Source organism: Onychomys torridus, chromosome 22 (assembly GCF_903995425.1).
Source record: "Onychomys torridus chromosome 22, mOncTor1.1, whole genome shotgun sequence".
Lineage (NCBI taxonomy): Eukaryota > Metazoa > Chordata > Mammalia > Rodentia > Cricetidae > Onychomys > Onychomys torridus.
This window is the reverse complement of record NC_050464.1, coordinates 36232709-36245271: the sequence shown is the minus strand read 5'-3', so window position 1 is coordinate 36245271 and position 12563 is coordinate 36232709.

Below are 12563 nucleotides of genomic sequence, written 5' to 3'. Positions count from 1 at the left end.
ATTACTCTACCTAGGCTGGCCTTGAACTTGTGAACTTCATGTTCCAGTCTCCTGAGCAGCTTGCACAACAGGCCAGCACCACCAGGCTGGGTTTATATTTTTATTCTGAGTAAGAGTAATAGCTCCAGATGGGATATTAGCTCTGAAACCCCCCAATCCAGGGAGGACCATTTCTAGAACCCCTTGCTCCCCCATACCACTGGGAGAATGAATTTACAAACCGTCTTTTAGCCTACAGCTGCCTTGAGTTTGGGGTTCCAGTCTTTGCACTGTCTTCAACAGGTGGGCAGCTTGGGACTTGTCCTTGGCCCTGTGTGAGCCTGGGGCTCCCAAGCTCTGCTTTCTTTATGGGGTGGGGGTGTTGGGGAGTCCGAGTCACAGGTTGAGAAGTCATTTTGATAGGAAGCTGTTCTCGTATGAGGCAGTTTACTCAAATTAATAATACAGAAAAGAATGGTTCCTGTGTGTCTTTCACCACCGTGAGCCACTGCGGGCTTGGCAGGAAAAGTTCACAACACTGTCTTTATTATCATCAACCCATTTTTCAGGTGGGGAAATAGGTGGAGTGCAGCCCTTGCACACAGATGTGGAAAGGCAGGAGGCCTGGTGGGAAAGCTAATTGTTTTGAATCTTGGATCTGGACTGAATGGGCGGACTGAGACTCCCCTCCTCCCCAGCTTTTGCTCCAGTGTGGAGAGGGTCCCCCTTTCTCAGCATTATGTGTTCCCCTGCTACTGAGTGGCCTTGATTCAGATGTGGGATGAGCTCATGGTGCCAGAAGCCTTAAGCTGACGTCGTGGCTGGGCACAGACTGCAGTTGGGAGGGGTTGGGTGAGCCTGCAGCTAATTATGTGGAGAGTCACCCGGTATGATGAACAGGGAGAAATCTGGCCCTGACTGGGACTAGGCAGGGGCCTGGGGTGGGGCTCCTGAGTGGGAGGGATGGGGTGGGGGCAGGGCGGTACTATCTCTGGCTGTGTGTGTGTGTGTGTGTGTGTGTGTGTGTGTGTGTGTGTATTTGGGTGGGTGTTGTGTGTGTTTACGTGCTGCTGGGCTGCATTGATTTATGGGTGTGTCTGGAGGACATGTTCTAAAAGGCTTTCTTCCCTCCCGGGCCTCTTTGCACAACTTCACTGAAAACTTCTAGAATACCCAGAAAGGGGAAACCTTGACAGCAGCGGACTGAGCCTCCATCGTGGCCTGTGCCTCTCTGTCTGTCTCTCCCCCATCTTCTCCCCTACCCTCCCCATCTCATGTAGCCCAGGCAAACCTTGAACTCCTTATATAGCAGATGGTGACCTTGAACTTCTGACCTCTCTTACCTCAATCTCTTGGAAAAGGAACCCAAGGCTTGGTGTGTGCTAGGCCAGCATTTTACCACTGGAATCCCAGCCTCAGCCCCTCTGTTCTTTGTGGTTAGAAGACAGTCACAGCAATGGTTAGCATTCACGGGTCTCTCGCCAGGTGCCACATTCTGCCCTTGGCACTGTGAACTTACCTTTCCACTCATTTAATCCTCAGCAGGCTGCGGTGAGGAAGGGACTTTTAGTGTCTTCATTTTATAGATGGAAAACTGAGGCACAGACTTGCCTAATGGTATGCCTCCTTAAGTGACAGAGCTCGGATTCCAACCTAGGTCTTTGGCTTTGACTCTCTGAAATCAGATTTGTGGCTTACGTTTACACAGCACTGACCATATGCCAGGCCCTCGTTCAGCCCGGTTTTTGTTTGTCTGTAATGGGTCCAAGTCTTTCTATGTGGTTCAGATTGACCTGCAATGCGATACCTTCCTGCCTTAGCCTTCTAAGTACTGGGGTTATTGCTCTATGTCACCATGCCCAGCTCCATCATTTTTATTCATCATCTGACAATCTTCATAGTCCAGAGAGGTCAAGCCATCTTCCCCAGGTCACACGGCCAATGGGATGCAGAGCTCTTAAAATAACCACATAGGGATGATATCACCCAGGCCTTGCCCTGTGGTCCTCTGTACCATCTGGCATCGTTTTTTGGGCTCTTGCTGAATCCCTGGGTCAGGCCAAGCTTCCTGCTGGGGGGAAACTGAGAAGTGAGGCAGCTACTAACCCTACTGACTGAGCCACCTGTTGAGAAGTGAGATGACATGTGGGGACAGTGATCAGTAAACCCCACAGGCCAAAAACAGGAGTCAGACTCCCCCAAGTCTGGGGAGAAGCTGTGGAGAGGGAGGAAACCCTGGCAGAGAAGGAGAGACCCTGTGTGTGTGTGAGTGTGTGTATGTGTATGTGTGCATTTATGTGTGTGTGTGAATATGTGTGCATGTGTGTGTATGTATGTGTTTGTGTGCATTTATGTGTGTGTATGTAAATATGTGTGTGTGTGTGAGTATGTGTGTATGAGTGTATGAGAGTGTGTGTATTTGTATGTGTATGAGAGTGTGTATGTACACAAGTATGTGTGTGTATGTGAATATGTGTGAGAATGTGTATATGAGTATATGAGTGTATGTGTTTGTATATGTGAGTGTGTGCTTACATGTGTGTGTGAATATGTGTGTGAGAGTGTGTGTGTTTGTATGTGTATGTGAGTGTGTGTTTGCGTGTGGATATGTGAGAGAATGTGTGTATGTGAGTATGTGTGTGAGTGTGTATGTGTATGTGGGTGTGTGAGAATATGTTAGGATGTTAGACTCAGAGCAAATATTGTCTCACCTGCCTGTCATCTACTTAAAACTTTCACACGGGAAATACCACAATTAATCTTCAAAAGAGACCATCGAGGGAGAAGGTGACCTCATCCTGCATTCCAGAAGCTGGGACCTCTTGGAGGAAGAAACCAGGCTTGGAGTCTCACGGGTGTAAGCAGGACAAAGAAAGCTGCCAAGTGTGTTTCCGTTGTGCTGTAAGAAGACTTGGATGCTCCCTCTCCTGGGACACCTAAGCCCCACCTCTTCCATACTTCCACCCTTTAGCCTCATCATCATCATCACCACAGACTGAGGGAGGCTCTCTCAAAGGCGCAGGGTTCTGGTGAGAGTGTTGCCCTCTGCTCTGTCACAACCCCAGAGGCTCAGAACTTTCTCTGGGGGAGCTGGATGGCTCTTGGGGTTCTCCCAACCTTCACGAAGACTCTAGGTCCAGGGAGACCTGCATCCCTGTCTTCTGTCCCTTCACTTTCTCAGACCCTTTACAGATGACACTAATAGAGTCCACAGCACACTGCACCTCATGTTAGCTGCATGCTTGGGTGTCCTGTTCTGTAGCTGATATTTTACGCACCCCAATAAACTTATCAGGGGTCAGAGAACAGAACAGCCACTATATTAAACATAGGTTTAGGCAGTGGCAACACACGCCTTAATCCCAGCATTCCGGAGGCAGAGATGCATGTGGATCTCTGTGAGTTCAAAGCCACGCTGGAAACAGCCAGGCATGGTGACTTGTGCCTTTAATCCCAGGAAGTGATGGTAGGATGCAGAAAGGTGTATAAGGCATGAGGACCAGGAATTAGAGCCCGGTTAAACTTTTAGCTTTTAAACACTTCAGCTGAGATTCATTTGGAGAAGGACTCAGAGGCTTTCAGTCTGAGGAAACAAGATCAGCTGAGGAACTGGCGAGGTGAGGTTGGCTGTGGCTTGTTCTTTCTCTCTGATCTTTCAGAATTTACCCCAATACCTAGCTCTGGTTATTTCACTTATAAGACTGTTTAGCAATTCGTGTTACACTGTTCCTATCCAGGGTCCTTGGAGGTGCCATGCCAGGGGCACAGCAGAGCCTGTGCAGGCATCTGATGTTCCCTGAGTTTGGTTTGCCCTGCCCTGATTAGTGTGTACAAGTCATGGCACTTGGAGGTGTACTGAGATATTCAAATGGGTAGAAGGAATGGACAGTTTCCAAGCAACTTCCATTTTACAGAAGAGGAAACTGAGGCCAGTATCATCACCAGTTTGTGGATTCTCAACCCAACCCAAGTCTATGTGAGTGTCAAGCACAGATCTCTTTGATCTGCGCAGTGAGGCCATGCCATCTGCTCCCCCTGCATGCCCAGCCAGATCCTTGTAGCCCTCCAATCCCAGCCAAGCCTAAAAGCCACAGCTGACCTTTAGATTGCAAGTCCATTTCTTCCTCCTTCCCCCAGGACCTGATTTCCTGGCACCTTCTCCCGGTAGAGCAAATGACATTAAGTACACATTGAGATTGAGGAACTGAGCAGTGGCCTGAGCTGGGTCAGACACGTGCCAGCTACAAGCTCATGCCCCTAGTGCCAGGTAGCAGCTGCATAGGAAACACTCTACCCTGCCTCTGCTGGCAGAGATGAGGAAGTACTGGATGTTCAGGTACTTCTGCACTGCTAGTGGTTAGTGACTCTCTCTCTTAGTCTGTGTCTGCTGCTGTGATATAACCTTGACCAAAACCAACCTGTGAAGCAAAGAGTTTATTTGGCTCATAGGTCACACTGTCCATCACCAGCGGAAGCCAAGGCAGGAACCTGGAGGCAGGAGCTGATGCAGAGACCATGGAGGAGCCCTGCTTACTGGCTTGCTCCCCTTGGCTGGCTCAACCTGCTTTCTTTACAACCTAGGACTACCTACCTGCCTAGGGGGTAGCACCGCCCACAGTGGGCTAGGCCCTCTCATGTAAATCATTAATCAAAAAGTGCCCCCACTGACATGCTCACAGTCCTGTCTGAGGGAGGCAACTTCTCAACTGGGGTTCTCTCTTGGCAGGTGACTCTAAGATGTATCGAGTTGACAAAGGTTGACCAGCACAGTCTACATCCAGGACACAAGACCTCAGCTGCTGGAGGTTTTAGTGATATTTGGTTTCACTGCTGAAGAACAGTAAATGGCTGTATAGGAACCTAGATAGACCCGTGTTCAGATTCTGTCTGCTCTGCTGCTCTGGGTGGCCAACTCAGCCTCTCTGAAAGTCTGCCTAATCTCCTGTAAGATAAGAATATCGCCTGCTTTCTTATGACTCACTGAAATAATAATTATTGCTATGGTTTAGAGAGGCCCATATGTTAGAGCATCATTTGCCAGGCCATGGTGCCATTGGCAAATGGTGCGATCTTGAAAAGGTGGAGCCTAGGGGAAGGACAGTATGTCATTGTGCGCGTGGTCTTGGAGGGGATGTTGAAACCCTAGCTCCTTTTTCTCATAAACTATGAGGTGAACAGCTTCCCCACCACAAGTGTGCTGCCCTGCCACAGGGCCAAAGGCAAATAGAGGCTGAGTAACCATGGGCTGAAGCCTCTGAAACCTTTCCTGTTGTGTTTGTTTGTTTGTTGAGACAGGGTTTCTCTGGGTAGCCCCAGTCCTCCTGGAACTCGCTCTGTAGACCAGGCTGGCCTCACACTCACAGAAACCCGCCTGCCTCTGCCTCCCAAGTGCTGGGTTACAAGACGTGTGCCACCACCGCCTGGCTGAAACCTTTCCTCTTAGCAAGTTGTTTGTCTTGGGCATTTTGTCACAGTGGTGAAAATCTGATAGTGTCAGCATATAGTCCCAGCATGACATTGGGAGGGTGGGATGCCACTCAATGAATGCATGAGGAGGGACAGAGGGAGGAGGGGGTGTGGCCTGCTCATTTGTGCATTCATTCCTTTCTCTACTGCATGCTTAAGTGTGCAAACCACTAGCCTGAAGACTAGAGATGGAGACAGAGGAAGAGAAGACCCGGCTTTCATGAGTCTCAAGCAACAATCAAACAAGTATGTAACTAAAATAGTTTTAAACACAGAAAATCTCTGTGAAGGCAGTGAGCTCTCGGCTAGTGTTCTCACTTGATCTCCTGCTGCCGAGTTGCCCATGCTCTTAGTACTTCAGCCACAGAGGTCTCCTGTCTCTCAAACAGAATAGTTGGGTACATTCTCACCCAGAGACCCTCGCTGCTCTTTCTGATTCCACTGCCTGGGACAGTGTGTCCCAGGTCTCCTAACTCATCTGGGTCTTTACTTAAGTTTCATCTACTCAGAGGAACCATTGACTGACACACGGTCTCACACTTGCTTATTTATAGTTTTCTTCTCTGCACTTGCCACTAACTGAAAATGATATTTTCACCTCTGGTTCTGTGTTTGTGTGTCCCTCTCCATCGGCGTGGAAGAGAGAGGATGGAGGAGGGAAGGGATGGTAATCTGATTGTCCATGGCTGTGTCACCAGCACCTGGCACATGGTGTTGAATGAAATGCGCTGTGGCTGACATTGGGCTTGTTTGTCAAGCATTTCCAGTTTCTCCTTCCGTGGTACCCGGCTTTCTCATTGCTGTGGCCAATTACCTAGCAGAAGCAATACAAGAGAACAGGGCTTTGGTTCACGGTTCAGGAATACAGTCCATCACGGTGGTTGTGGATGCACATGGCAGCTGCTTACTACATGACACATATCAGCAAGCTCAGAAAGCTCAACAGGAAGTGGGTCCACCCATAACATTCAAGTCCTGTCCCCTTGGGCACCTACTTCCTGCGGCTAAGCCCCTAAGGGCTCCATTACCTCCCCAAACAGCACTACCAGCTGGGGACTGTGTTCCAATGCAGGAGCCTGTGGGGATGCTTCATATTCAAATTGCTCGTTGGGAGGAGCCTTGTAAATGGCCAAGGAGTTGTGAGTCCAAGGGTGCTTTTGCTCAGCAGGCAGGACCAGGAACTGCTGCTGATCAGCTCTCGCAAATGGATACCAGTCAGACACAGACCTTTGTTCTTTGGGACTCATTCATTCCAGCAGCCTAACCTAGCTGATTCTCAGTTTTGAACCTTTGCACGAGCTGGTATAGATAGCTAGAGTCAAAAGACCGTTCTCAACACGAACGCCCCTCAGATGAGTGACACTTTTCAGTCTCCTCATTTGACAAGGTTTTGTCTGGCAAAGTGGTGCCCATTCCTCTCAGTATGGGACGTGTACGATGTGCACGTCCCATATACAGAAGGTGGCTTTGAGCTCTTTGGGAAAGGGAGAGCTAGGAAGTCTATAACCTTAGGGCCCCTATCCCAGAAGCCTTTGAGGGTAGAACAAGAGCTGGTTTGACCAGTTGGTGACCATGACACCGGGCAACTGCTTTGGAAATTTCTTTTTTTTGGGGGGGGGACTGGGAGTGACAGCTCTTGGGAGTGTGCAGCCTGAGAAAATTCTCAGAGTTTGTGTTTGGGGTGGGGCTAGGAGAGCCTGGGGTACCGTGCAGAGATGGAGAAGAATAACAAGAAGATGGTTCTTTAGGGATGGCAGCCCTGGTCTCACACCGGACGAGTGAGAATTAGCCTTATCTGTGAATAACAGGTGGACAAAGGACCAGCCATGGAACGCGGAGAGAAGCTGATTTCTTGTTCAAGTCCGGGGATGTCTATCCAGTGCTGGTCTGATGCCCACAAAGTCCCATGGGATGGAGACCTTTCTAACACCTTGTCACACGTGTCCCATTCCCAAAGCCACCTCACGAACCAGGGAGCCATTTGACTACCAGCAGTCACATCGACATTCCAGCTTGAAGCAGAGCATCTGATGGGTCTCTCTTATAGAAACTCCATGGAAAGATTCTGCCCATCTCCACTTGGCTAAAATGAGTCACCTGGCCAGAACTAATGCCAAGAAGGTTTCATTTTCCATCTTTATTCATGGTGCCTATAAACCTAAGTTAAAAATGAGGGACTTTGTTAACACAGAAGAAAGAGGAAAAGCCACTGGAGGCCACTGGAGAAATGGTCTCTGTCCTAAAAGAAGGAAGATAGATTTTGTTCAAATATCCTAACATTTCCTGTGAGCTTTAATGGGTGAGAAACGTGTAAGCCTTTGTGCTGAAGCCTTCACCCAGTCCATTTTGCTGGGAACTTCAGAGGGTTGAAAGAGTTCAAGTACAGGGTGTCATGGATTCTCGGTTAAGATACCGTAAGGTAGAAATAAGGGTTGAGGGAAGAGAGGCTGGGGAGAAACAAACTCCTCTCTCTCTTTCTATCCCTCCCTCCCTCCCTCTTTGTGTGTGTGTGTGTGTGTGTGTGTGTGTGTGTGTGTGTGTGCACGCGCTTTGGTACACATGTATACACACACACACACACACACACACACACACACACACACACACACACACACTGAAGCCCAGAAGACAAACTTGGGTGTCATTCTCCAGTCTCTGTCCACCTTATTTTTGGAGATAGGATCTCTCATGAAGATCCAGGCCTCACCAGCTAAGACAGGTTGGCTGGCCAGAGTCATGTATAACCCTCCTGTCTCCATCTCTCCAGCGTTGGGATTACAAGCACACACCACGAACCTGGCTTGCTATGTGGATGCCGTGGGTTAAACTCAGGTGCTCAGGCTTACAGAGTAAGTAAGCACTTACTGACTGAGCCATCTCCCCGGCCCCTTTCAGCCCCCTTTCTGTTAGGCAATGTGACTCTATTTGATGCGTTTGGTTGGTATCACTCATTTCGGGTTTAAATGAGAGAGAGTCGATTCTCAAGGAGACCCTGGTGTTCGTTGCAGCCTGAGAGAGCATGGGACAAGTTTCTGTGGCAAAGCAAAGGCAAAAAGAAAAGCCCTACCTGGGTCAGCTGACTCTGCTGGTTGGCACTGGCTATCCCTGGACGGGAAGAGGGAGTCCCAGGGTGTGGTAAAGTAGAACTGCCATTTCGCCTTGATGGACAGGTATGAACAGCTCACAGTCTTTCCATGAAAGCACCGAATGGCCCTGGTGGAAAGCTTTGGTGGCATGCTGCAGGGGTGTGTCAGGGGGTGTGGGTGGGGGTGTGTGTGCCGGAGAGTGCCAGGCTCTCCTGAGATTTGAGTCTTCTGAGTGGAGGAGACAGTATGGAGGGCAACAGGTAAGAATGCCTGTTCTTCCACCCTCAGCCTAGTGGCGTGGAATCTTCCAGAAACGTCTTGTGAGCTTACCTAGGCATTTGATTCTCCTGCCGCCCTTTCCTAATGTGTGTGTGGGGGTGGGGAGGAGGGAAGGCACGTTAAGTCCATCCCTTATGGATGCTGGTGTCCTGCTGAGTGCCTTGTGGACGCCAGCTCCTCTATGCACCTCAGTCGTTTTAGGAATTTGGTGGGATTCTTTTTTAGATTTATTTATTTTATATATAAATAAATATTTTATAGATGTATATATATGTATGTGTGTGTATATATATATATATATATATATATATATATATATATATATATATATATAGTATTCTGTCTGCATGCATTCCTGTAGGCCAGAAGAAGGGATCAGATCTCATTACAAATGATTGTGAGCCACCATGTGGTTGCTGGGAATTGAACTCAGGACCTCTGGAAGAACAGGCAGTGCTCTTCACCTCTGAGCCATCTCTCCAGCCCCCAAAGTTGGTGTTCTATTCCTCTCATTGGCTAGAAAGCAGCCCAAAGGTCAGAGAGGCCAAGTAACTCACATATAAACTCACAGTCATGAGGTTACAGAGCCACACGCTTATGTAGGTCTTCTTGAGGCCCAAGTCTTGGCTTCAACTGTGCCTTTAAGATCTGTGTCATTCTGTAGCCACAGGTGGGTGTCCCTGTGCCTCCAGCAATGCCAGGTGGATGGTAGGTGCTCAGGTCTGTCCTGCCATCTGTGTCCCCTTTTCTCTCAGGGCATATCATCAGGAGAGATCATTGACATTGCTCTGGGGACATGTCGCTACTTGTTTGCAACTTTCACACACACACACACACACACACACACACACACACACACACACACACCAATAAAATACAAGTGAACCAGCTTCAAAAAGAACAGGTTTTGGGAGGGAAATGAGCTGGCAGCCCTGGGCAGATCCAATCACTTGACAGCCAATTACATACCAGGTACCGCGTCCCTGCAGGGACAGGGAATGAGTAAGGCACTAATAGATGGGCACCAAACAAACAAGCAATTACAAGTAGCAGTCAGTACTGAGGGAAGAACACACCAAGGAAGGAAGGGGTGGGGATGGGAGGTCAGGGTGGGGAACTGACTTCTGAGAGCTGTAATCACTGCCCTGCCCTCACCCCATGCACACAATTGCCCTGATTCCTCCCTAAGCTTCAATTCTGTTCTTGGCTAATTCCTACTCCTTACCCAGCATCTGCCTAGAGGGCACTTTCTTCATCCCTATGGTGTCTTGCTTGACCCTCTATGGTGCAGAAACTCTCTGCCTTCCCCCATCCTAAAAGCAAGCCACGTAGCTTCCCACCAGTGGGACCTGGAACAGCCATTTGTGTCCCAATTTCTGCAACTATGACATTGACCTTAACACGGCGTCTCCTGACAATGTTATGGAGATGAATATGTGGGTAACTTACATTGACACAGGTGGAACTCCCAGCTTCCTGCCTGGCCCTTGATTGGCACTGTGGAGGTGCTGGATGATCTTACAGTTGGCTTTATGGTCACCATGAATTAAGTACGTCCTCCACCCTAGAACATCGACTCTGGATAGTGTTGTGTGTGCTATCTTCAGTGTTTGTCCGCCCTAGCTTTATACTGGAATAGCGTAGGGCGACTTTCAGAAGCATGGATGCCTGGCATTCTCCCTCCAGCATACATATTGTTTGGGGTGGGTCAAGCTTGGGTGTTTTGTAAAGGTCAAGGCGATTTTAATAGTCATGGTTGAAACTCTCTGGTCTAATCCTCTCACCCCTTTCCATAGGTAGAGTAGAAGGATCCTAAAAAGGGCTTAACTTGCTTAAATGGTCATGTTGCAAGCTAGGGGCAGGTGTCTGGATTCCCTCTCTTGGGAAGTTTTGTTGTCTAGCATTCCTCCCACGCCTTGACTCCCATGTCTCTATGGGTCACCAGAAGCTAGAGTGTTGGATGTATGCTGCCTTTCCTCCACACTTGGGCAGCTGCCAACCTGGGAAGGACAGCAGCATCTGCAGAAGCTGGTTGTTTTCCTCGGGAGCCAGGACAGCCAAGATAGCCAAGACTAGGGGCCGGCGGGGGTGGGGCATCTGCCTAGACCAATCGCTAGATAAACAAACACATGGATTCCTGTAACTGGGCATCTGTGCTGGACATTGAAAGGTGAAGGCCTCTCTCTGAGTCATGGAGACGTGACAAAATGAGTCACAGGGAGAGCCTCCCAAAGAAAAAAAACACACTTTCTGAGGAGTCATCTCATTGGAGCCCTTTGCAGGAGAGGGGACTAGCTTTGATGGGGATCACACACTCCAGATGAACCATAAAAGGCGCTAAAGGAACTCCTCAGATCTGGATCCAAATACCCACTGGTTCTGTGAACTTGCCCCCAGAGCCTTAACTGGGTTTTCTGTCAAATGGGGTCCTCCAAAAGTGAAGTGCCAGTGTGGGCAAAGGGCATGTGACCATTAAGTCATTGATGGGTCTTAATAGTCCTGGTCACCAGAGAACCTCAGAAGAGGGCACTGGGTATGGCTTCACAACCAGCCTATTCAGAAAGAATGAAATCAGTGTGTGTGTGGTGAAGTGGGGGTTGTGGGTAGCCACAGATTTACCCAAGAGAGGTTACCTCATCCTCATGATTCCCAAGGCAGGTTTTCATTGGGCAAGACACAGGATAAGGATTGCACATATCTGGTTGTGTCTCTGTGTGTGAGTGTGTAATTGTGACATGATATTTGAAAAAAAAATGATGTTATGAACACTTTGTAAGATTTTGTTTTGTTTTTCGAGACAGGGTTTCTCTGTGTAGTTTTGTGCCTTTCCTGGAACTCACTCTGTAGCCCAAGCTGGCCTTGAACTCACAGAAATCTACCTGCCTCTGCCTCCTGAGTGCTGAGATTAAAGGAGTGCCACCACCGCCTGGCCAAAATATAAAATTTTTAACCTAAAAAGTAGGCATCCTTGAAAACTGGAGGGTATGGCAACACTGACCTGAGATTCTTGCATGTTGTATATTGTGCTTTCCACATCCCCACAGCTAATTCTGCCCACTCCCATCTAGCCTGTAAGTACTTCCAACCTGTCCTGGAATGGAAGAGATGTTGAATTTTGCCCTGGGAACATTTCATTAGACTGACCCTGATACTCCCACTCCCACACTTGAGACTCAGCCCTGGAAACGCTAATTTTGCTCATCAGCATCAACTGAATGTGCTTCTCCTTTTGTGTATTTAAAGAATGGAAGGTCTTATTTTGTTCCCATAGCAGCCAAGGGAGGTGGCTGCCCTGAACCCATTCTACAGATCAGCAAACCAGTAGTCATCCACAGGGTGTGGCCCTTGTCCAGTGCTGTACAGTCAACAGTCAGAGTGTCCTAGATATTTAGGATCTAAAATCTTTATCAGGCCACGAAAGTCTCATGACAAACAACAAAACAAAACAAACAAAACAAAACAAAAACAACTCTGTTGAAGAGGTTAGATATTTACAAGTTCTGGAGCTGTGGAGGAGAATTGGCAACCTGCTGTTCTGAGTCAGCTTGTCTGAATTGTCCTTGATTTTGGAGACTGTGGTACTTGGGAAAATGGCTTTTTTTTTTTTTTCTTTCAAGGCTTCAGTTTCTGTCTTGTGAGGAAGGAAGTCTAATGTTTGGGCTGCAGGGAAGGCATACAATGAGATGATTTGGAATACGTTTCCTGAGGGAGCCCATAGACGCTACTAAAACCCAGGCTGGGTGGATAGCTCAG